Below are 25,623 nucleotides of genomic sequence, written 5' to 3'. Positions count from 1 at the left end.
CCCGCACCATCAGATGCATGGAATGCACGAAATAGGGCCCAGTCTCTCAGTCATCTTCTCCTTCTCACCCCATCATATATTTGCTCTTGCTGCCAAGCAAAGAAGCTGATGTGATTTAATCTAGCAGGAAAGAAACCCAGAATCCTTATTAAGTCTCAACTTAAAAGAACCAAACATGATGATAAATTCTAATTCAACCATGTTCTGCTGGCGCCTTCCTTTGAAGTCTGCTGCTGCTGAGATGACTTTGAAGTCAACATCTGAGTATCTTGGGAGAACAAAATGTTCTGTCATTTTTTCTAAATGATACAATTTATTAATCACCATTTTTCATTTAATTGTTTTTTTTAAAGAAAGCTTTGCCTTATGCAGATAATACATAAGCATTATTAGTAGTGTGGCCTCTTGGATTATGAGACTATTTTCCTGATGATAGAACTGCTGTCATTTGATCCTACAAAATGTGTTGCCTCCAATAGTTATAGGAAAATTGTAACAGCCATTTGGGTTTGTATTTGTTTTCAAGTTGGTGCCTGCGAGTTGTCATTTCTGATCAGAAAGGTTGCTCCTATACCCTTGCAATACTCTCACCTTTTTCCTTTTTTTTCTTTTTTTTCTTTCCCCTTTTTCTGTTGTTTTATCAAAACCTTAATAAAAATTATGACAAAAAAGGAAGAAAGGTTGCTTCCCTGTAAGAGCAGGCCTACTATGTAAAAGGCTACATCTCCAGAGGTTTTCAATCTCAAATAAACTTTTAAAAAACCCAGTTTTTGACTTTTGCAAAGATCCTATGCCCCTAACTCTAGCAGATATTGAGGTCTGAATATATTCAAATTATGCAGCAAGGAAATGAGGAAAGTTGGGTGAAAATGTTAATTGCACCAGTCATCCATTGACAGGAAATTTACCCTCAACTAGCAAGGCCAAGCTCTGCCACTGCTGTTTATGAGTTGAAAGCTGGTGTTTGTATTAAAGAGCATTTTTTACTAATCTATCCCTTTCGCCCCATGATGTGACCGAAACTGTTGATTTTTTCCCCCAGAATTCTAGCTTGAGAGAGCAGCTTCCAGAAGCAGGATGGAGCCACGATAGTTAAAGTGGTATCAAACTGCTTTAAGTGAGCAGTGTGAAAGTAGTCCAGATCTAGACAAGCTAGGTAAGGCTAATACAGTCTAGGAAAAAGAACCAAATAATCTTCACGTTCCTCCTGGGTTGTGTGGTTTTAGTTGATGTTTTAATTAATGTTTAATTGTATTGTTTCAATTGTATCCTTTTATTTCATATTTATAAGTATCGGCATTGAATTGCTGCCTGCTGTAAGGTCGCCCTGAGTCCCCTTTTTAGGGTGAGAAGGGTGGGATACAAATATGGGAAATAATAATAAATAATAAATAAATATATTGCCAATATGGTGAAGTGACTGGAGCATTTGACTGTGATTCTGAAAACCATGGAAACCTTGGGCAAGTCATATAATCTCAGATTTGGAAAACCCTTGATAGGTTTATCTTAACGTCTCCATATGTTGGAAATGACTTGAAGACACACAACAACAACATTTGAGCAGAGAAGTTCACATGTGGTCACTGTTTCTAAATGGGAATGAAATAAAGCATTTGTTTGCCAATACTTTACTTATTAAAAACCTAAATCCTAATAATGCTTTCATACCCTCTAAGAGGGCCGCGGTGGCACAGCGGGTTAAACCGCTAAGCTGCAAAACTTGTTAACTGGAAGATCGGCGATTCAAATCCGCGGGACAAGGTGAGCTCCTGCTGTTAGCCCTAGCTTTTGCCAACCTAGAAGTTCGAAAACATACAAATGTGAGTAGATCAATAGGTACCGCTTTGGCGAGAAGGTAATGGCACTCCAAGTATGCATGCCAGCCACATGACCTAGCAGTTGTCTACGGACAGCGCCGGTATTTTGGCTTAGAAATGGAGATAAGCACCCTCCCCCAGAGTCAGACTTGACTAGACTTAATGTCAAGGAGAAATCTTTACCTTTACCCAGAATCGGTCCAACAATGAGGCAAATTAAGCGGTCGCTTGGGGCGCAAAACATACGGGGCACTGACGAGACTTCTTTTTCTGTTGATTTGTTGTAAAACATGATGTTTTGGTGCTTAATTTGTAAAATCTTAATGTAATTTGATGTTTAATAGGCTTTTCCTTAATCTCTCCTTATTATCCAACATTTTCACTTATCCAATGCTTTTATTTTTCAATTATTGGTTGGGGGGGGCGCCAAAATTCTGTTCGCCTACACTTGAAAAATACCTAGAGCTGGTTCTGCCTTTACCTTACCCTCTAGAAGCGGTTCCACACATTTTTAAAACATGATTGTTCCCAGATTCTAATCCACACCCCCACCCAGAAGGCATGTGCTTTTTGGGGGAAAGGGGTGTCTACATTAATACAAAAGAAAACTCCTTTAAAGGGCCTTTTAAAAAAGGAAAAAAACTCACCCAGCCACCATTCCCCCTTCTCCGGAGATCTCATGGCCTGTACCAATGATGTGCCAGGAGAAGGGGACAGGAGTGATTTTCCTCCCCCCTCTTCTCCTGTCATGTCATTGAGTTATTTTCTTTTATTAAAGTCTTATTAAAGGGGTTTTGGGAGGAGTGAGTGCTGTCTTGGGTTTCTTGGGCTCCAGGAGCCCAAGAAACCCGAGACAGATATGTAGATGAGCACCAGAAGTCACATGGCGTGATCCCCGATCCCATCTACACAGCTCTTGCACGTGGAAAAACCCCAGGGTTTTCCTGCTTTGTGCTGAAAGCATTAGTTTTTCCCTGTGTCATTTGGACGCCCCAGAGGAAAACGTGGGAGGGCGCGCACTATGGATGCTGTCTGGATGCACCCAAAGATTTCACAGATGAGAACATGGGCATGTGTGGCAAAGCAATATCAGAATGTGATCAGGATGGGAAAAGTTATTAATGAAGAAGAACAGACAAGCTAGAAGAGACAGCAACTGTTTGGTTTTGCTTGCACCTACTGGGAAGAATAAGAGTCCTTTCATTCCCTTCTGCTGAAATCACTGAGTGCAAACTCAGTTTGAAGCTACTGAAATAAGCTGAGGACAAAGGGGGAAAATGAGAGGAGAAGAGAGAATGTAAAAGCAACTCAATAAAGTGGGAGGACAGAGGATTGATCAGGACTGTCCCTGACAAATTTTGATTGCTGGACTGTATGCATGTTGTGCTTGTCCCAAAAATATGTTTACATTTCTATTGTATAAAATTGGATTTTCCTAAAGCCATTGTTACATTTATAAAGATAAAGATAAATGGATATATATTTTTCCTTTTCTTGCCTAGTTTATCCATGCCTCACAGCCTCTGAGGATGCCTGCCATAGATCTGGGTGAAATGTCAGGAGAGAATACTTCTGGAACATGGCCACACAGCCCGAAAGACATACAACAACCCTGTGATCCCGGCCATGAAAGCCTTTGACAACACATAAATGGACATGTTTCCATCTAGCAGCCATTCATAATGAACAAGTATTGCTGCTGAAAGTTCTTTCTTTTCAACTGTTTGTTGTGGAAATATTGTGGTTGGGCTTCCTGTCTCTTTCAAGGTTCTGTAAAGACAGACAAGAATAAATTGGCCCTCTCCTGCTGATCTCCATCAAGACATTTCTTTATAGGTTGTAATAGAGCAACTACCACCACTCACAAAGAGCTTTATATATGCTGATGACCTTGGCCTTACAACACAAGCGAAAGATTTTGAAACAGTTGAAAACCAACTCACTAATGCCTTGAAAGACCTCTCCAGCTAAGAGAACCACCTGAAGCCCAACCCTGCCAAGACACAAGTGGGTGCTTTCCACCTACGTAACCGTGAAGCCAAAAGGAAACTGAAAGTTACTTGGGAAGGCCAAGAGCTCGAACACTGTTTCCATCCTAAATATCTTGGTGTCACCTTAGATCGAACACTAACATATAGGAAACACTGCACGAACACCAAGCACAAAGTAGCTGCACGCAACAACATCCTGCGGAAACTGACTGGCAGCGCATGGGGAGCAGACCCACAAGTAATAAGAACATCAGCCCTGGCCTTGTCTTTCTCAACTGCTGAGTACGCCTGTCCTGTCTGGCAAAAGTCTTCCCATGCGAAACAAGTGGACATAGCACTGAACGAAACATGCAGAATAATCACAGGATGCCTTAAACCTACACCTGTTGATAAACTCTACAAGTTAGCTGGCATTGCCCCTCCTGACGTGTGACAGGAAGTTGCTGCTAACTGTGAGAGAAATAAGGTTGAACATTGTGAAAGCCACCCACTGCATGACTATCAGCCTCCTCCCACCAGACTCAAGTCAAGGAAGGGCTTCATAAGAACCACCACTCCTCTTGATGTTCCTCCAGCAGCAGCAAGGGTGTCTCTCTGGGCAGCTAAACCTGGCAATTCTAACTGGATGGCCCCCCAAGAGCGTCTTCCTCCAGGGCCAAACCAGGAATGGGCAACTTGGAAGTCCCTGAACAGACTCAGAAGTGGAGTGGGCAGATCAAAAGACAACTTGGCAAGGTGGCACTACCTGGAGGAATCCTCCACCTTGTGTGACTGTGGAGCTGAACAAACAACTCAGCATATGTATGCTTGCCCACAATGTCCTGCCTCATGCACAGAGGAGGAGTTGTTTAAAGCTACGGACAATGCGGTTGCTGTTGCCCGTTTCTGGTCTAAAACTATTTAGTTGTTTGTGATTTCCTCTATTTTTTCCATCATTTTTAAATGTATTTGTTATGCAATGCTTTTGACACAAAATAAAAAAATAGAGCAATATATAAAAGTTATGACAATTCCAGCACTGTTTAAATGATGTTGTAATTAGAAACTTATTTGCATGCTTGTTTCAACAGGATGGAAACACCAACCACCCAGCAATACATACAGGTGTGTCTGCCTTTCCATAGCACAGTCATTCATCTGGAATTAGACCAGAGCTTGGGTTTGTGAGAAAGAAGTGTTGTCTGTTACAAGAAATGCACCTAATGGACATATTTTCGGGCAGGATTTATTTTATACCAATTGACCAGGAAGGGATATTTTAAACCTGCATTACAATCCCAGCAAGCTGTTTATAGTTTAGAATGCAAATAGAATGAATTGATCAAATTTCTGGTTGCTGGTGACTCCAGTGTGGTGTAGTTAGGTTTTTGGAGTGAGATTTGGAGGATCTGAATTCTAAACCCATTGAACCATGAAATTAACCAGGCCAGCCTCCCTCCCTCCCCTCCCTCCCTCCCTCCCTCCCTCCCTCCCTCCCTCAAGTTTCATCCATATTTCTTTGAGACCTACCTCATTGGGTTGTTGCAAGGATAACATGGGAAGATCCACTGGAAGAAAGACAGTGTATGGTGTCATTAACAATTAAGTACCCTTAATTTTTCATTGAGACTTTGACTGTGAATTCCTGCATCTAAGAAAGAGGTTAGACTCACTAAATGGCTCCTTTGGCCCCTTCCAAGTATAGGATTCAATGATTCTAAGTTTGAAAGATGAAAACAGATGGGCAAGAGACCCTCTATACAAAGGCTGAGCATAAACCATTTCAAAGTACAAATTTTACATCTCAGAAATGGAATACTTAAGGAGCTCCACTGGCTGCCATTCACCTTCCGGACCCAATTCAAGGTGCACGTGATCACCTACAAAGCCCTGAACAGTTTGGGACCCTCCTACCTTAGTGATCGCCTCTCCCCCTACGAACCTGCACGATCTCTTCATTCGTCGGGGGAGGCCCTCCTCTCGCTCCCACCTCCGTCACAAGAGCGGTTGGTGGGGACAAGAGAGAGGGCCTTCTCCGTGGTGGCCCCCCGGCTCTGGAACTCGCTCCCCAGGGAAATCAGGCAAGCCCCCACCCTGGTAGCATTCCGAAAGAGCTTGAAAACCTGGCTCTTTACTCAGGCCTTTAGTTAAAGATTGCTCATCCCCATAGCAATCTGTATCTGTGACCATTCCTGTACCATTCCTTGATAAAGACACAGGGTCTATTCCCATCCCAATTTGCACTTCCAAGAATTTGCAGCACTTTATCAGTCACCTCATGTTTACAATATTTATATGGTGCACCTTACCCAGTCTACTTTTACAACCTCTCCATTTTAATCCATGTTTTTATTAGCTCGTGTCATTTGTTTTTACTGTTTAAATTTTTATAATTGTGCATTTTTTTGTCTATTGTTGTGTTTTATATTGCTATTGTTTTTATTCGGGCTTGGCCCCATGTAAGCCGCCCTGAGTCCCCTTTGGGGAGATAGAGGCGGGGTATAAAAATAAAGTTATTATTATTATTATTACTTTTAACCATACAATCCAGAGGATAGGATCATCCATCATGAACACTCATGATGCTGCCAATGAGTTTAGAACTGCAGCAAATCTGCCCAAAATTCACAGGACTTTTGTATATTTTCCCAACTGAAATGAACTATACAATTGTAGCTTGATATTTTCCAAGAAGTATGATAGTTTCCTTAAGGCACACTCCTCGCCTTGTCATGAAATGCCATGAATTTTGATAAATAGCTTTTCATTATGAAAGCCTAGTTAGTTGTACCCAGGTGAATGTGTGGCTCCAGGCCTTTCATTTCAGGATCTGTAGTTTAAACAGACTGCACTCACAGGAGTTTGATATCTGCAGGCGGTGACTTGCAAATGGGAGATTACATAGCTGCAGATAACATTTCAAGCCACAGTTTGGAAAATACTCCAGGAGCTATCAATGTCTGTGCACATACCCTGGAATAAACACTGATACGGTTGCTGGTCTTTAAGGAGTACTGTATTCAGAGAGCAAAGTAATCAGCTGACAGAGATGCTATGTTTGCATTTTAAAGTCCAAATCTGTAGGCTGCAATATGATGCATATGAGCACACATGTTTTTGGTTTTCAAAAATAATTCTAAGTATTGCAGAATGCTTATCATTACTACTTAGCTTTAACAGGATACCCCTGCTTATTTCATGATTTGGGAAATGGACCACTGGCGGAAAAAGAATGGGTTGAAAAATGGAAGAAATGTTGTTTTGGGTTGCAAATGCAAGATTAAATACTAGATTGGTGGTTCGCAACCTGAGGTCCCCAGATGTTTTTGGCCTTTAACTCCCAGAAATCCTAACAGCTGGTAAACTGGCTGGGATTTATGAGAGTTGTAAGTCAAAAACATCTGGGGACCCCAGTTTGAGAACCACTGCACTAGATGATACTAAATGAACTGAGAGAGAGAATAGAGCCTAGCAAAAAAGTGGCAGCAGTGGTTAAAATAGCAAAGTAGTGGTCAAAAGTGTGGAGCATGACTATCATTTGAATCTATCAAAATAGCAAAACATCCAAAAACAAGTTGTTCAAAAAATGGGGATGGCCATCCATATGTTATCTCAAGTAATCTGTTGCACCCCTAGGCTGCGTAGGCACCTCAAAACCACACTGGAGCCCCAGAATATAAGCAAGCAAGCTGTTTATTGAAGATTATATGCAAGCAATAGCAAATTAAAGTTCAGGGTCAATAAGATGGGTTTAAATCCATAAGAACAAAGTACTTGAAAATATTGAAGCAAGAGTCTATGAATGTCACTCAAAAACCATAGTCCAAACTGGATATCAAAATAAGTCCCAAGAAAGATATCATGAATAGTCCGAACAAGATTTCAAGGATTAATCCAAGGCATGAATCAAGCTGGAAACCCAGGAGGCAAAACTGGAATGCAGGAACAAACTCCAAGTTTAGTCCAAAGTACAGAAATAATGCTGGAACACAAGGCAAGGGTCTTGACTGGAACAGAAATCCAAGCTGCAAAATTACTGGAACATTCAACTGGATACACAGGAACAAGAACAAGACTGGAACTCAATTCAAGATACAAAGCAGCAGGATTTCACAGGGACACGAAGCAGAGATCTTCCTCTCTTGGAAAAGCAAAGTTACCACCTCTGACTCTGTCAGAGAAAGCAGCCCTTCTTAAGGGAAATTCAAGGTCCCTTCCGGTGAGAAGTTTGCTCATTATTTCATTTCAAAAGCAATAGTTTACTCCTCCTGACATACTCCCTATCTTTTCGCTGTTGAGTTATTGCTTTCCTTCTGTCAAGCTCATTAACCCTATCAGTCCCAGAATCCAAACTAGAATGTCTATCTGGCACCAGGAGAGCCAACCTTTACTGCTTTGAGGAATGTGGTTCAAAATGCCTGCTTGCAACTATTCTGTCTCTGGTCCCAGAATCCACTGGGACAAACTCTGGATGCATCTCAGGCCCAAACCCAGAGTCCTCTGGCAAGGCAGGTTCAGGCCCAACCTCAGGCTCACCTGACAGCTCAGATGGAGACTGGGCGACAACATAATCATTCCAACAGCCCTTTACAGATGGCCAGTATTATTACACCCATAATTAGTTGATCAGATGGATAGACCCAATCAAGGAAGTCACATCTCCTAGTAAGACATAAGCAGGGCTGTTGTTACCAGGGTGATGCAAGTTTTTCATTCATAGGGTTGTCATAAGTCGAAGTCAACTTGATTGCAATTAATAACAGCAATAACAACTCCATATCATGCATGATATTGGTTTCCTCTCAAAACAAGCCTGCCAAGTTCAGCTGATCTGGTGATTTAATTTAGAGATGGGAATCTTCAGACCCTACAAATGTTGTTGAACTATAATTCCTATCATTTCTTCACCATGGGCTATGTTGTCATTTTACCCAGACCTTTTAATCAGCTTTTGGATTTTTGCAAAACTTGCTGTGGATTCTTTTTTTAGCCTCTTGCTATTTTCAGTTTTGGAATGTTGACATTGATATTATTTCATTTTATGATTGCAAGTTATTCTCAGAGTTCCAATTAAACTTGAACGTATGATATGGCATCTCAAGTAAATATTTTCTCTATAAAAACTATTGCAACATTGACATTTACTCTGACCATGTGTGGAGATTTTTTGGATAACCTCCAGAGACAGCCAAATAAGTACTGTATTTTATTATGATGAGTGGGGGTACATAGATACTGCTTCATGACCCACACACAGGCTGACCACTTGGTGCTTTGCAAATCAAATTACTCCTCTAAACCTGAAGAACAGGTTCTTTGAAACTGGTTCTCCTTTGAAAACCTGCATATATCCAAGGGATTGACACTTCATGGTGTAATACTAATTCAGAAAAGTCTTGTTCTGGAGGACTGTGAGGAAATAATTCTAAGACCAAAAAATAAGCATCACTGCAAGAGCACAATGAGTAATAATGGCTGGAATATTATTAGGGACATTTGCATGTTATGCACAAATGTGGGCCTTGTATTTAATTCGGCATAAGAAGTATTCTTTGGCATCACGTTCAAAACTTTCTCTAGTAGCTTCCAAACCCTGGGTTAAATATTCCTATCACAAGCTGAGCTGTGAAGACTGATTCTCAACCCACTGCAATTCACTGTAGCTGGATCTAAGGTTTTTCCCTTGACACTAAGTTTAGTTGTATCCGACTCTGGGGTTTGGTGCACATCTGCATTTCTAAGCCGAAGGGCCAGCGTTGTCCATAGACACCTCCAAGGCCATGTGGCTGGCCTGACTGCATGGAGCACCATTACCTTCCTGCTAGAGAAGTACCTATTTATCTACTCACATTTGCATGTTTTCAAACTACTAGGCTGGCAGAAACTGGGGCTAACAGCAGGAGCTCACCGATCTTTCGGTCAGCAAGTTCAGCAGTTCTGTGATTTAATCCATGGCACCACTGCAGGCACACATAGCTGGATCTACATTGCCATATAAAATCCAGATTATCTGCTTTGAACTGGATTATATGGCAGTGTAAACTCATATAATCCAGTTCAAATCAGATAATATGAATATGAATTATCTGCTTTGATAATCTGGATTATATGAAAGGGTAGATCCAGCCTATGAAGAAAGGAAGAGGAAGAGCAGATATTGGAATGAATGTTAGGTTTCACAAGAATTCGTTGGAGCCAAGTCATAGGATTCACTGAGAATGACATGGAGATTGTCATTGTTGGTCTTTTGTGGCTGGCACCATCACAAGCACCTTTGTGACCTTTTAAAATTTCCTGCCTTTTACTTGGATTTTCCCCACATTGACTGCAAAGCCCATGATTGATTATTGCCTGGGGATTATGGGAGTCCAGCCCATCTGTGAACTATAAGGTTGGGGAAGGCAGAAGATCTCATCTTACAACCTTTTCAAGTCACTCCACTGAATCTTTCTTTCCTTTTCAGCCCTGCCAACACAGACATTTCATTCACTCTTCAAATACCTTGTTTGCTAGAAGTTAAAAAGGAGCAATTTATTTCAGTAGGAGGGTACTCATTCATCACTGATAAAGAAATAACTGGATAGCAACAAAGATCTTATTGTAGTGGATTAGGGACAGAAAATGAAAAATCGGAGAGTTTTGAAAGTGTGTGATTGCTTGCAGAATATTTTTCTGTATGGCTGAATCATTGCATCCTTTCTCCCTTTCCACTCCGCATGACATAGGTTATGCAGAAAATCTGAGGTGGAATGCAGATTTTGCATACAGAAGTCCGGGATCGCAAATACAAATTGAATGATCAGCTATCTAATAACCCACATTGCTCTGCGCCCATTTTTGAAAATTGTATAATTAAAAGTGAGTGGGTAAGGAAGATGAGAAGGTTGGGTGAGTAAAAAGAGCTTAGAGTCCATTCTATGCACCTCAAAACCAGAAGAATTTTCTTGACTGCTTTTAAATGTTTCCACTTTCTTCCCAATTACCTGATCCGAATTTTCTATCTTGCTTTGCAGAAAGTAGAAGAAGGAGCAATTCTTACAAACTCTGAGGATGCCTGCCATAGATGTGGGCGAAACATCAGGAGAGCATGCTTCTGGAACATGGCCATACAGCCCAGAAAGCACACAACAATCAAGCTTTCTTAGGCATGAAAAACTGAGGGAAGTCCAATATTTCTAATGCTTGCAAATTATAAGACTGTATGATACCTTTTCTGTGCATTAAATATGGTCCAGGGGAATTAAGATATCATGGCTTTCCCACTTTCATAAGGGTGCTGCAGCCCTAATCCACTAATGTGGTTATCTGATTGTAATAAATTAACAAAATTATGAAGGGGTTAGTGCCAAAGCTGTAAGGAATAGCTTGTTCTTCCTCTTTTTAAAGAAACTAGAGGGGATGAAAGGCAGTTTTTTGATGCTTGGTTGACTTCTGCCTTCCAATCCAAGGCTGGCCATGTCTTCAAAGTAATGTTTTACTTGGCTCTGAGCATATTTATATAGGAAGATATATAACTGAATTTGCCAGCACAGTAGAGTCTCACTTATCCAAGCTAAACGGGCCAGCAGAAGCTTGGATAAGCGAATATCTTGGATAATAAGGAGGGATTAAAGAAAAGCCTATTAAACATCAAATTAGGTTATGATTTTAATAGTTAAGCACCAAAACATCATGTTTTACAACAAATTTGACAGCAAACGTAGTTCAGTACGCAGTAATGTTATGTTGTAATTACTGTATTTACGAATTTAGCACCAAAATATCACGATATATTGAAAACATTGACTACAAAAATGCCTTGGATAATCCAGAAGCTTGGATAAGTGAGACTCTACTGTACTTGTTTTTGACTGAGGCTCCTTCCACACACTGAATAAAATCCCACATTTTCTGCTTTGAACTGGAATATATGGCAGTGTGAACTCAGATAACCCAGTTCAAAGGGTTGTGGGATTTTCTGCCTTGATATTCTGGGTTATATGGCTATGTGGAAGGGCCCTGAGAGAACATGTGTGAGCTGGATGCAGAAGTGTGTCCTATCATCCTTGTTATTACCCTTGTTTACTACATAAGACACCTTCAAAGAAGTCTTTTGTTAGATTCCCAGAGAATGTTGCTTTACCTTCCGTGACAACAGGGACAAAGAGGTGAAAAAATGAGCATGACTTAGCATGGTTCACACTGGAAAAATAGCAGGATCAAGCCCTCGGGTTAAACAAATCCTTAAATTTCTCCCATTGAAGTTGGTTAGAAGTATTTAATGCAAACTTGACCATACTCTTGATTTCTATTATCAAAATATAACCCCAGTTCACAGGAAAATTTGATGAAAACTGAAAGATCAAACCCTGAGCTATTTTTAATTGTACATTTCCAAAATGATTAGGCTTTCTTTTACTATATAGAAAAGCCTAGTTTTTTTCTGCTTTGTGTCTCTGTTTCCTGACACTGAAGCTGCCTAAAGTTTAACTGTGGGGATAGTTTTAGCAAGAGTGAGTGAACTGTCGTCTAAAATCATGACATGTGATATTCTTGAAAAACAGATTCCCCGCTCATTAGTAACCAGTATATCTAGTATAATGTCAAGTTTTTAACTTTGTTTGTGTCTTTCAAAATACATTGTGAATGTTCCCTCAATTTGCTTCTGACATAACAAATAAAAATAAATACAGTAGAGTCTCACTTATCCAAGGTTCTGGATTATCCAACGCATTTTTGTAGTCAGTGTTTTCAATATATCATGATATTTTGGTGCTAAATTCGTAAATACAGTATTTACTACATATCATTAATGTGTAATGAACTACTTTTTCTGTCAAATTTGTTGTATAACATGATGTTTTGGTGCTTAATTTGTAAAATCATAACCTATTTTGATGTTTAATAGGCTTTTTCTTAATCTCTCCTTATTATCCAACATATTCACTTATCCAACATTCTGCCGGCCCGTTTATGTTGGATAAGTGAGACTCTACTGTAGTATCAGTGCCAGGAGTCTGGATGCCTAGAGATATGGTACTCCCAATAAACCTCTTTAAACTTAGCATAGATGGGGCATTCAGATTAAGAATTTTCTTAGTTTGCCTTGAATGCTCCATGTGAGGATAAATTGAATCAAATCAAATCATTTATTTTGGTCATAGACCAACACAGGAAAGTACTGGACTGCTAGGGCAGTGTGCCCCCTGCTGGTTGGGTGACTCTAACAAATATTCATCTTGAAAGTCTCTTGGGACAGTCTTGTTTCTTATAGTAAAATGAGCCTACACTTTTTCGGGCTTAAAATATCTATCAGCTCTGGTGAGTGACATCAATGGCAAGGGTGCCACAGTCCAGAAACATCTGGAGTGTTACAGTTGCCCACCTCTGTGTGTTTTATCTTTCTACTATGTATTTTCGTGTGTATTTTATGGCAATGTGTTTTTATATATTTTATGGTAATGTGTTTAAGCAGTGTAGTAATCCATACTGAGCCAAGGGGAGAGGTAGGTAACAAATAAAATTCATATTAAAATACAGTCTCGCTTATCCAACATAAATGGGCTGGCAGAATGCTGGATGGTAAGTGTTTAGTCAGAAGGGCATGACTTACTTCAAACCTAAACATTTCCTTTTACAATTAAGGATAGGAGATAATTTTATTTAATGTGCTGTTGAAGGCTTTCATGGCCAGAATCAATGGGTTGCTGTGAGTTTTCTGGGCTGTATGGCCATGTTCCAGAAGCATTCTCTCCTGATGTTTTGCCCACATCTATGGCAGGCATCCTTAGAGGTTGTCAGGTCTGTTGGAAATTAGGCAAGTGATATTTATATATCTGTGGAATGTCCAGGGTGAGAGAATAATCAGGGCCAGCTAACACTTCCCAAAAAAGGATTACTCGAGGCAGGAAGCAGCCAAGCTTTGAAGCTACAAGGCCCTTCCATGCTAATCAAGGTGGCCAATTGCAACATTCACATTTGTCTCAAACAGACAAGAGGTCTTTCTACCATTCTGGACATTCCACAGATATATAACCTCACTTGCCTAGTTTCCAACAGACTTCATAACCTCTGAGGATGCCTGCTACTGATGTGAGTGCAATGCCAGCAGAGAATGCTTCTGAAACATGGCCATACACCGGGAAAACTCACAGCAACCCAATTTTATTTAGTTCACATTTTGATAAGAATATAACCTAATTTGTACTTCTAGACTCAATAAGCAAACCAAAATACACATGTCTTTTGATATTAGTACTTCTCTGAAATCTGCATTACAATTTCCCAAACAATGCATATATACCAAACGTTATTGGGGGAAGAAGAAGGCATGCACAAAATGCATTCATTACTGAATGCATAAAACTTCATTTTACTATTTGTAAAATGATGGAAGAATTGCATACATTATAAAAAGCATACACAATGTATATGAATTTTGTGGCAAATTTTGAAAATATTCCAAAGGAATCTTGAAAGAAAACATCCCAAAGGAATCTTGAAATAGTCAACCTTTTATTATATTTGCCTAAAAGCCATTACAAGCCACATAAGATTCAGAAAGAGCTCAGAATTTATTTAGCATTGGAAAATGGAGAAACTCAAACTAATCAATACGTCTGCTTACCCTTAACCAATACACTGTGACAGCAAATCAGAAGCATACATGTTTATGAGTTGTGGCTAATAAAATAAAATCACAGCATATCAGACTCTTCTTTTATAATTTATCAGGAGGAAAGTGCTTTGGCTGAAATAAGTCTGCATTTCTTTTAAGTCTGTAGTTCAATTAACCTGTTCTTATTAAACAGCTAATTGTGTCTTGTTTGAAAAGATATGAAGATTTAAAGTCATTACAGTGTACCCTGAAAAGGTTCTTCCAAAGTCAAAAGGCTGGAATCTGATATCAAAGGGGGTCCTGCAAAACAAACAAATACACAAAGAACAGTGAAGGTAAGTATGAAAAGAGACAGGAACATAACCCAAATAAAGCTCTGGTGCTATTGCTTCCTATACAAACACCATTTTCTTCTCTTCAGGCTGCAATAGGCCTGCACTTTGCAATGCTGGCCTTAGCAAGATTCATGCAAAATAGAAAAATTGATCCTAGAGGAATTTGTAATATTTCCTACTCTATGAAACAAAACAACCACAAGCAAGCACCAATGCAGACATACTCTTTCTTTCTGGTCTATCAACTTGCAAGGTCATCCCTGCATTTTTTTTTTGTAAGGACTCTAAAAACCTTTGATTTTGCTATGTTTTGATCTTATTGAGGTCAGAAAACTTGATTTTCAGACTTACAGCAATTGTTGCTCCCAACCCAAAATACAGATGGTGCATACAATTTAAAATTAAAATGTAGCTGAAATAAATATATATGTCATACGGCAGACATTAAATAATGTGCTCTTGGGCAGGCATTAACAATAACCAATTTTAAAGAATTACTAATGTTGGAGATCACAAGGCATTCCCAAACCAGCTTTTTCAATTAACTTACATAAAGTAAGTGAAGTCCAAAATAAGGGAGATTGCATATCCAGACTATCAAAGCAGATAATCCACATTATTGGCTTTGAACTGGATTACATGAGTCCACACTGTCAAATAATCCAATTCAAAGCAGATAATCCAGATGTCATATGGCAGTGTAGAAGGGGCCCTAAGCAAGCCACTAAGCAGTTTGCGGCCTAAGCACTATGATAAAAAATAACAATATGAATATCCATGACACACTTTAATATTGAATATTATATTCAATTGTAACTCACAGTGCAAAATCTTCGAAGATGTGTGTTAAAACAGTTCTTTAAAAAATAAAACCAAAACCAATACATATAGGCAAACTGAAAGGGATTTCCTTTCCAAAATTTAGGATCTGGAATATTAGGGGATTTCTGTAGCTGATATTGCCTGTTGTGGCAACAACTCACTGTTTGTGCTGTTATAATTAAAGCAATATGGATTGTGGTTGTCAAATATGAAACTAGTACCAAAGAACCGTTTCTCAAGGTTTAACCTATATTGAGTCCTGACTCAATTTGAAAGTTGCTGATGTAACTGGTTAGAAATGGACATTATATCCACTGGAGAAAAAAGAACAGAAAATGTGACTCAAAAATAGTTGCACTAGGAAATAGGCAGAAACAACTTTGCACCCCAGAGATGTCATGAAAAATGTGGTGCGTGTTCAAGTTCTAAATAAGGCATGATATAATTGCCTGAATAAAGAAAATTCCATTTTATTCAGTGACATACGCACCTTCCCAAGGAAGTTTGCTCAAGCATTGAAGCTTTCTCTTGAGGACAAGAGGAATATTTTAGAAAGCTTTATGCATGTGTAGTTTTGTACTTAGTGGGTAGTGAATGCCATGCATCTCAGCTGGGACTCAAAGGTAAATGCATTTGTGCATTATTGAGTATTATAGGTTGTAAAGTGAACAAGTGTATACAATTAAGCCTTGCTGCCTTCTGAAATAACTCCTTCAGGAGTTGTGTGTGAGCTCTTCCAGACAGGCCCTATATCCCAGGATCTGATCCTAGGTTTTCTAATTATCCCAGATTATCTGGCAGTGAGGACTCATATAATCCAGTTTAAAGCACAAAACTTGGGATCAAATCCCGAGATATAGGGCCTGTTTGAACCGCCAGGCCCTGTGTCTGTGTATCAAGTTATGTGTATGTAAAATCTGCCTACAAAGACATTCTAGGACCACGTCCCCAGGCAAATAGATGAAGAGTAGGGCTCTCCATTGGCCTTGTACTCCTCCCTCCCTCCCCATGTTTTGGTCCTTGTTGTGCAAAAAGGAAAGTGGATTTGTGGGAGGCCACAGAAAGAAAAGAAGGGAAGGAGGGGAAAATGTGGCAGCACCTTGAAGACCAACTGGTTTTTATTTTCAATGTCTATGGGAGGCTATCAACAGGTGCTGTAGGCAATATTTCAGAGGAAGGAACTGACAAAACCACCTCTTGATATTCCTTGCCTTAAAGAAATCCCTAGAAAATATATGGGGTCGGCATAAATGTGGGACTTGTCGCCTTCCGCAGGGCATGTAAGACACACCTGTTTCGGCAGGCTTTTGAGTTCTGTTATTGATGTTTTAAAAGGTGCTTTTAGAATGTTTTTAAGATGTTTTTAAAAGATGTTTTAAAGATGTTTTAAAGATGTTTTTAAATTGTTGATTTTAGCCGGTTCTTGTAAGCCGCCCTGAGCCCTAGGGGAGTGGCAGCATATAAGTTTGAAAAATAAATCAATCAATAAATCCAGAGACACACACATCCATTTGGGCTAGACCTACACTGCCCTATATCCCTGGATCTGATCCCAGAGCTTTGAACTTCCACACTGCCATATAATCCAGATTATCAAAGTATATAATCCATATTATCTGCTTTGAATTGGATTATGTGAGCCTACACTGTCATATAATCCAGTTCAAATCATATAATTTGGATTTTATATGGCCATGTAGAAGGGACCATGGGGCCCTTTCACACAGCTATATAACGCAGAACATTATGGCAAAAAAAAAATCCCACAATATCTGCTTTGAAATGGAATATATTTATTATTATTGAGTTAGTTACCATATTTATATCCAGCCTTTCTCTACCCTGAGGGGGACTCAAGGTGGCTTACAAAGGGCATTTGTGCAGTGCCTTGGGCATAAAAACATAAACATTAAATAAAATTATATTAAAAATGATAACTAATTAAAATACATCCCAATGTTAAGACACATCATGTCACCCAAAGGCAGAGCCTCCGATGGCCTAGGGGATAAAAGCCTTGTGACTTGAAGGTTGGGTTGCTGATCTGAAGGCTGCCAGGTTCGAATCCCACCCGGGGAGAGCGCGGATGAGCTCCCTCTATCAGCTCCAGCTCCATGCGAGGACATGAGAGAAGCCTCCCACAAGGATGGTAAAACATCAAAACATCCGGGCGTGTCCTGGGCAACGTCCTTGCAGACGGCCAATTCTCTCACTCCAGAAGCAACTCCGGTTGCTCCTGACACGAAAAAACAAAAACAAAACCCAAAGGCATGGTCTAAAGCCCATCCATAATCAATTGTACAATTTCCAGGTAAAATTATTGCACTGTGCTATTTATCAAAGGCCTATTCCCAAAGCCAGGCTTTTATTATATAGAGTGTGGACTCAGAAAATCCAGTTCAAAGCAGATATTGTGGATTTTTCTGCCTTGATATTCTCGGTTATATGGCTGTGTAGAAGGGACCACAGTCTACATTGCCAGACAATCTGGGATAAGAAGATAACCTGGGAGCAGATCCTGGGATATAGGGAAGTGTAGATCCAGCCTGACTTTTACACTGCATAGAATTAGAGCCCCCTTCCAAAATTGCACATTCCCTAAAGCAGGGGTCCTCAAACTTTTTAAGCCGAGGGCCAGTCCACAATCCTTCAGACTGTTGAGGGGCCGGATTATCATTTGAAAAAAAATACAAACAAATTCCGATGCACACTGCATATGTCTTATTTGTAGTGCAAAAACAACAACAACAACAAGAACAACAACAATGAAAGAACAATACAATATTTTAAAATAAAAACAATTTTAACCAACATACATTTATCAGGATTTCAATGGGAAGTGTGGTCCTGCTTCTGGCCAATGAGATAGTCAAGTTAATTAGGGTTGTTGTTGTTGTTGTTGTTGTTATGTGCCTTCAAGTCATTTCAGACTTTGGGCGAGCCTAAGTCTAAAATTTATTTATTTATTATTTACTGCATTTATTTACTACATTTGTATCACACCCTTCTCACCCCAAAGGGGACTCAGAGTGGCTTACAAATTATATGTACATACAATATATTATATTATGAGCATAGCACAATATTAGCATTATATATTACTATATTGAACTATACCACTATGCCGTAATATTATTAGTAATATTATATGTAATATAGAATATATAATTAATATTATTATATGGTATTATTATTAGTGTTATATTGTATTACATTATAATATTATTATCAATATTATATGTATTTACAATCTATATATATAAAATGATAAAGTTGTTTGCGCAGTGACTATAACAACAAAACTAAACATCCCAGAAATACGAAATTTGGCAACACAATGCAAAAGGCTTGCCTCCAGGTTACAACAACACAACCACACCACAAAACCACAATCCAGACCCACAAAACTCACAACAACGCATCATGCGATAACAACACAACTAAACGCCCCAGAAATACAAAACTTGGCAACACAACACAAAAGCCTTGCCTCTCAGTTATAACAACACAACCACACCACAAAACCACAATCCGGACCCACAAAACTCACAACAACGCATTGTGACTATAACAAATACAAAATTTGACAACACAACTCATCCCCCTCCCCAATCCCTACTTTTTTGGCCTCCAAAAAAACAATTACAATAATAACAATGACAACAACAACAACAACAATAAGAATCAACACCATCACAGGCAAGAAACAGCCAGGCACTGAGGCTGAGAGGCCAGTCAGTGCTACACTGGGCCTCCAAAAAACAATACAGTAGCATCTAACTTATCCAACCTTCATGACCACTACAACAACAATAATAAACACCTACACAGACAAAACAAAAAAAAGACTATTGTACCACAATAAAAATATAAACCGCACTCAGCAGAATCAGACATTACAACTAACAACAAACCAAAGACAACAGGGATCTCAAGCAATTATCAATCAACACAAAAATTGAAGAAGGTAACAGACTTCAAATACTACTAATAATGTGAGTATAAAGAAGGTGGAGGTCACAGCATAAATACAACCTAATGTAGACTGACCAACACCACCAGACTAAGCCACAGCAACGCGGGGCCGTGCACAGCTAGTATATTATATGATAAAACTGAGGGCGGGGGCCAGGTAAATGACCTCGGAGGGCCGCATCCGGCCCCCGGGCCTTAGTTTGGGGACCCCTGCCCTAAAGGCACCTGATTGGTTCGATCTGACCATGGAAGCTAAACAGACTCATTTTGGGTAAGTAACTTGGATGGAAGGCCTCCAATGAACCCTAGGTTTTGTGGGCACCGTTTCAGAGGAAGGAACTGTCAAAACAACAAACCAACCCAACCCTCTGCGTGTTCTGTGCCTCAGAAAGAGCAGTGAAGCCCATGGGGTGGGTCGCCCAAAGCAGAAAGGGACGCTTTGTGCTCTTCCTTTCCTGGGGAAAAGAGGAACTGGCACGAAAGCGGATCAGAGCAGGGCGAAGCCGCGCCCGCCCAGCCGAAGGGATATCCTGCCCGAGGCACTGCCTTCTGGGGAGGGAGGGAGGAGGTTCCTGTTTGCCAAGGCAGCGACCCGGCGGCTTCCCTTCCCTTCCCTGGATGGTCGCCCTCCATCCCGAAGGGGTTCCCCTCCTCTGCCTCACGCGTGGGACACAATCGGAGGATGTCCCGGAGCCCCCGCGGATTTCCTTCCAGCGCTCCCGGTGTTTCCTCTCATGCCCGGCAGAGCGGACCACTGGCTGGCTGCGGGACCCAGGAGGGATTGGGTAGGCTATAGCCATGCTCTCTGCCAAGTGGCCCTTCCCTTCCCTCTCCCAATTTCTCCCATTTAGAAGAGACTCCAAAGGCCACCCAGTCCGACCCCAGGCAGGAAAACTTCAAACATCGGCCGAGCATGGAGAGAAACGGGGAAAGAAAGAAAGAGGCCGGGAAAGTAGCACTCGGGGTTTCAGGACCCTTCCACACAGCCCTACATCCCAGAATTTCAAGGCAGAAAAGCCCACAATATCTGCTTTGAACTAAGTTATCTGAGCCCATACTGCCATATATCCCAGTTCAAAGCAGATACAGTAGAGCAGGGGTCCCCAAACTAAGGCCCGGGGGCCGGATGCGGCCCTCCAAGGCCATTGACCTGGCCCCCGCCCTCAGTTTTAGACTTAGGCTCGCCCAAAGTCTGAAATGACGTGAAGGCACAACAACAACAATCCTACTTGATTATCTCATTGGCCAGAAGCAGGCCCACACTTCCCACTGAAATCCTGATAAGTTTACAGTATGTTGGTTAAAATTATTTTTATTTTTAAATATTGTATTGTTCTTTCATTTACCAATATTGTAAATGAAATATTGTAAATGAATGATATGGTAATAATATAATATATTGTGTTGTCGAAGGCTTTCATGGCCAGGATCACAGGGTTGTTGTGTGTCTTTCGGGCTGTGTGGCCATGTTCCAGAAGCATTCTCTCCTGACGTTTCGCCCACATCTATGGCAGGCATCCTCAGAGGTTGTGAGGTTGTGAGGTACCTCACAACCTCTGAGGATGCCTGCCATAGATGTGGGCGAAACGTCAGGAGAGAATGCTTCTGGAACATGGCCACACAGCCCGAAAGACACACAACAACCCAATATAATATATTGTGTATACATATAATATTGATAATATGATAATGTAATACAATAAAATATTTATTTATTTATTACAGTATTTCTACCCCGCCCTTCTCACCCAATAGGGGACTCAGGGCGGTTAATAATAATAATACAATATAATAATATTGTATAATATAATATTAATTATATATTAAATGTAATATTACTAATAATATTACGGTATAATGGTATAGTACAATATAGTAATTTATAATGCTAATATTGTGCTATGCTAATAATATAATATATTGTATATACATACAACTTGTAAGCTGCTCCGAGTCCCCTTCGGGATGAGAGAGGGTGAGGTATAAATGTAGTAAATAAATAAATAAGTAATTGTTGCGGGGGGGGGGGGGGTTTGCACTACAAATAAGACATGTGCAGTGAGCATAGGAATTTGTTCGTATTTTTTTTTCAAATGATAATTTGGCCCCTCAACAGTCTGAGAGCCATAAACCGGCCCTCCACTTAAAAAGTTTGAGGACCCCTGCAGTAGAGTCTCACTTATCCAACAACAACAACAACAACAATACTAAATAACTTTATTTTTACACCCCGCCCCATCTCCCCGAAGGGACAATCACTTATCCAACATTCTGGATTATCCAACGCATTTTTGTAGTCAATGTTTTCAATATATCGTGATTTTGGGGTGCTAAATTCATAAATACAGTAATTACTACGTAGCATTACTGCATATTGAACTACATTTTCAGTTAAATTTGTTGCATAACATGTTTTGGTGCTTAATTTGTAAAATCATAACCTAATTTGATGTTTAATAGGCTTCTCTCCTTATTATCCAACATATTCACTTATCCAACGTTCTGCTGGCCCGTTTATGTTGGATAAGTGAGACTCTACTGTAATATGGGATTTTCTGCCTTGATATTCTGGGATATAGAGCTATGTGGAAGGGCCCCTAGACCCCATTAATTGCCAAGGAGCACTCAGATATGGTTTGGCCTCTTCCTTCCGCTGAAATGTTCCCAGCAGCACCTGTTGGCCGTCTCCTATCCAAGTTCTGACCAAAGGTGACCCTGCTTAGCTCCCAAATCGGGCCGGATTTGATGCCTTGAGGTTTTTAGGCCCTGAGAGTTCTCACTTTGGGCCCAGAATATCAAGGCAGAATAACCCACAATATCTTAGGGTTGTTGTATGTCTTTCGGGCTGTGTGGCCATGTTCCAGAAGCATTCTCTCCTGACGTTTCGCCCACATCTATGGCAGGCATCCTTAGATTCTGAGGATGCCTGCCATAGATGTGGGCGAAACGTCAGGAGAGAATGCTTCTGGAACATGGCCACACAGCCCGAAAGACATACAACAACCCTGTGATCCCGGCCATGAAAGCCTTCGACACCACAATATCTGCTTTGAACTGGTTTGCCATATATTCCAGTTCAAAGCAGATCATGTGGGATGTTATTCAGCTGTGTGGAAGGGGCCTTTGTATTACATCGGAAGAAGTGCGACAATAAGTAAACTGTCTGAAAGGTGCTGCCACGTTTATCTTCCTTCCTCCTTCCTTCCTTCCTTCCTTCCTTCCTTCCTTCCTTCCTTCCTTCCTTCCTTCCTTCCTTCCTTCCTTCCTTTCTCTCCCTGCCTTCCTTCCTTCCTGTGGTGTCCGTCCAATAAATCCGCTTTCCTTTTGGCACAACAACACAATCGAGAAGAGAGAGAGGAAGAATTCCACGCAAACCCACAACGTCACCATTCTTACCGGTTTCAAAGAAAGTTCGAAGGCGTGCCGAACTCCTTTGGGACGGGACTGTCCTAGGTCTGGGCCATGGAGGAGTGGCAGGAAAGCCCCGATCCGGGGGTATTTGCCCCCAAACCCCATAAAGATAAGACCCACCGGGTTGAGAATGCAGGAAAGCGCCTCCTCGCCTTGGCTTTGGGAGTTCAAGTTGTACCAGCAGCGCCATTCCGGGGAAATCGTGCCTCTGGAGCGCCTTGGCGTTAAGAAGAAGCGATTGTGTGCCCCCCCCCCCCCCCTTTTCCTCCGGTTGGTACGAAATAAAAGGAGTAAATACAATTTCTTTAGAGGGGGAGGGGAGTGACAACATTGTTTTAAATATATATATATAGGATTGTTTCTGTAAGGAAGGATTCCCCTCCCAATCCCAGATAGATTCTTTGTCACACAGCGCACCCTAGTGGACAGCCGAAACATTGCCCCCTCTTTTCTCTACCCATAATTTCTTACTGGCTACAATATATTATTGCTCAGCAAAGAAGTATCGACAAATTCAGGAACACTACTGACCTTAAAACCTTGGTCCTTAATCTGCAGAGTTAACCCAAAAAATACACTTCCCTACAATATATTTTTTTCCAAAAGGAAAAGCTCTCAATAAGTGAAATTTTAATGATGCACATGATTGTATTTTTCTCTCTGCCTAGTATCTTTGAATGCTCACTCCACACAGCTTCTCTCTCTCTCTCTCTCTCTCTCTCACTCACTCACTCTCTCTCTCTTTCTCTCTCTCTCTTTCTCTCTATTACATGCTAATTTAATTTTACTATGGACGATATTTTCAGCATTTGCTGAGGACAGTAAATTTTGTAGTTTATGTTATTTCACTTTTTATGACTTTTTAACACTTAATAAAATTTTATTGGAGCACTTTTGTGTTTACAAGGCCACAAAACTCTTGGCAGGTTGTCAGAAGTCCTTTTTTTATTATGATCCTACTGATATACTGCGAGTAATGAAATAATCATGTCCAGAAATGTATCAAAGGCCAGGGGGATTATCCAATTTAATAGCTGTACAGATGCACTGTGAAGGAGATGGACATGCCACACGTTGACAGGCAAGAGCCATGGGGCGAGGAAGAGGAGAAGAAAACAAATCCTGGTTATATTCCCTCCTTGTTTCAAGCTGAGACTTGCTATTGATGTGAGCTGGAGGTCAGCTCATACGATTCTGGGATGTTTCAGCAAAAAGAAATATATTTTTATTTTTTAAAGTTTGCTCATATGCCTCAAGAATGTTTGAGGCAGAAAAATGATATTGGATTTGTCATGATTAACTCCACTATTTTGCACCAAGCAATGGGGAGAATCAAGTCGTTGACCTCTTCCACACAGTTGAATAAAATCCCACATTTTCTGCTTTAAACGGAAATATATGGCAGTGTGAACTCAGATATCCCAGTTCAAAGCAGCTATTGTGGGATTTTCTGCCTTGATATTCTGGGTTATATGGCTGTGTGGAAGGGCCCACTGTAAATGAAATAATGGTTTTAAAAGATTTAGTATAATGTTTCTGCTTTGTTTGGCTGTATTTCAGGTGCAGGTTGATATGAATCTCTGTGTGTGTCTCATTTACACAATATACCCCTTTAGTCCAGCCTGTGTTCAGTTCAAACTCTTGCAGCTGTTTTAAAGGCCATTTTCTTTTATTTTAAATAATTATTACTTTAACATATGCTGTTAAACTCTTATATCAAAAGGACAGGTCTTGGTATTCTGGGATATAGGGCTGTGTGGAAGGGTCCTGGGCTAAACTGCTCTGCTGCTAAACTTGCTGTCCAAAGGGTTGGTGGTTCAAATCCAGTGAACGTGGTGAGCTCCCACAGTTAGCCCCAATTCTGCCAATCTAGCAGTTCGAAAACATGCAAATGTGAGTAGATCAATAGGTATTGCTGCAGTGAGAAGGTAAAAGCACTCCATGCAGTCATGCTGACCACATGATCTTAGAGGTGTCTATGGACAACGCTGGCTCTTCAGCTTAGAAATGGAGATAAGCACCAACCTCCAGAGTCTGACACAACTAGACTTAATGTCAGATGAAAACCTCAGCTCTTTCCCCCTCCCTCCCATTTTCTCTTATATTATCATTATCATCATAACTATCATAGCAAAAGTTGAGGTGGGGACATTATTTCCTCTCCAGCACCCTTGGTTCCAACTTTAAGTAAAATAACTGATGTTGAAAATCCGGTCTTTTAAGGCATTTGTTATGGCCCCTCTTTGGAAACAGCCAGTGTGATGTAGTGGCTTGAGCACTGAACTACACCTCTGGAGACCAGCCTTCAAATTTCCATTCAGCCATGGAAACCTGCTGGGTGATCTTGGGCTGGTCACACTCTCTCAGCTTCAGAGGAAAGCTGGAGCTGATAGAGGGAGCTCATCCACACTCTCCCTGGGTTGGTTCAAACCAGCAACCTTCAGGTCAGCAACCCAACATTCAAGTCAGCAGTCCTGACAGCACAAGGGTTTAACCCACTGCACCACCTTGGGCTCCAACCAGCTGTAGAACGGCAACTTCAGTCTCGTCTCTGTCACATCTCAATGGTTCTGTATGGAATAGCTTCAGTTAACTAGGAGAATCCAATAAAGCCTGATAATGCTCCAGGGCTTATCTAGGAAAAATGCCAAGGACTCTGTGAAATGCCTCTCCCTGAATTTTCCAGTCGCTGT

At 40.6% G+C, this 25,623-nt stretch overlaps 1 long non-coding RNA gene across 1 annotated transcript; it reads right to left on the bottom strand.

The window, feature by feature from the left end:
- Positions 1 to 14,265: 14,265 nt before the first annotated feature.
- LOC134294146 (uncharacterized) lies at positions 14,266 to 23,345 on the bottom strand. Its single transcript, XR_010001118.1, has 2 exons — positions 22,916 to 23,345; positions 14,266 to 14,687 (listed from the first exon to the last, which is right to left on the bottom strand). It is a non-coding gene; the product is annotated as an uncharacterized LOC134294146 (long non-coding RNA).
- Between the last annotated feature and the right edge of the window lie 2,278 nt (positions 23,346 to 25,623).

Source organism: Anolis carolinensis, chromosome 1 (genome assembly GCF_035594765.1).
Source record: "Anolis carolinensis isolate JA03-04 chromosome 1, rAnoCar3.1.pri, whole genome shotgun sequence".
NCBI lineage: Eukaryota > Metazoa > Chordata > Lepidosauria > Squamata > Dactyloidae > Anolis > Anolis carolinensis.
This window is presented reverse-complemented; position numbering and strand designations above follow the sequence as displayed.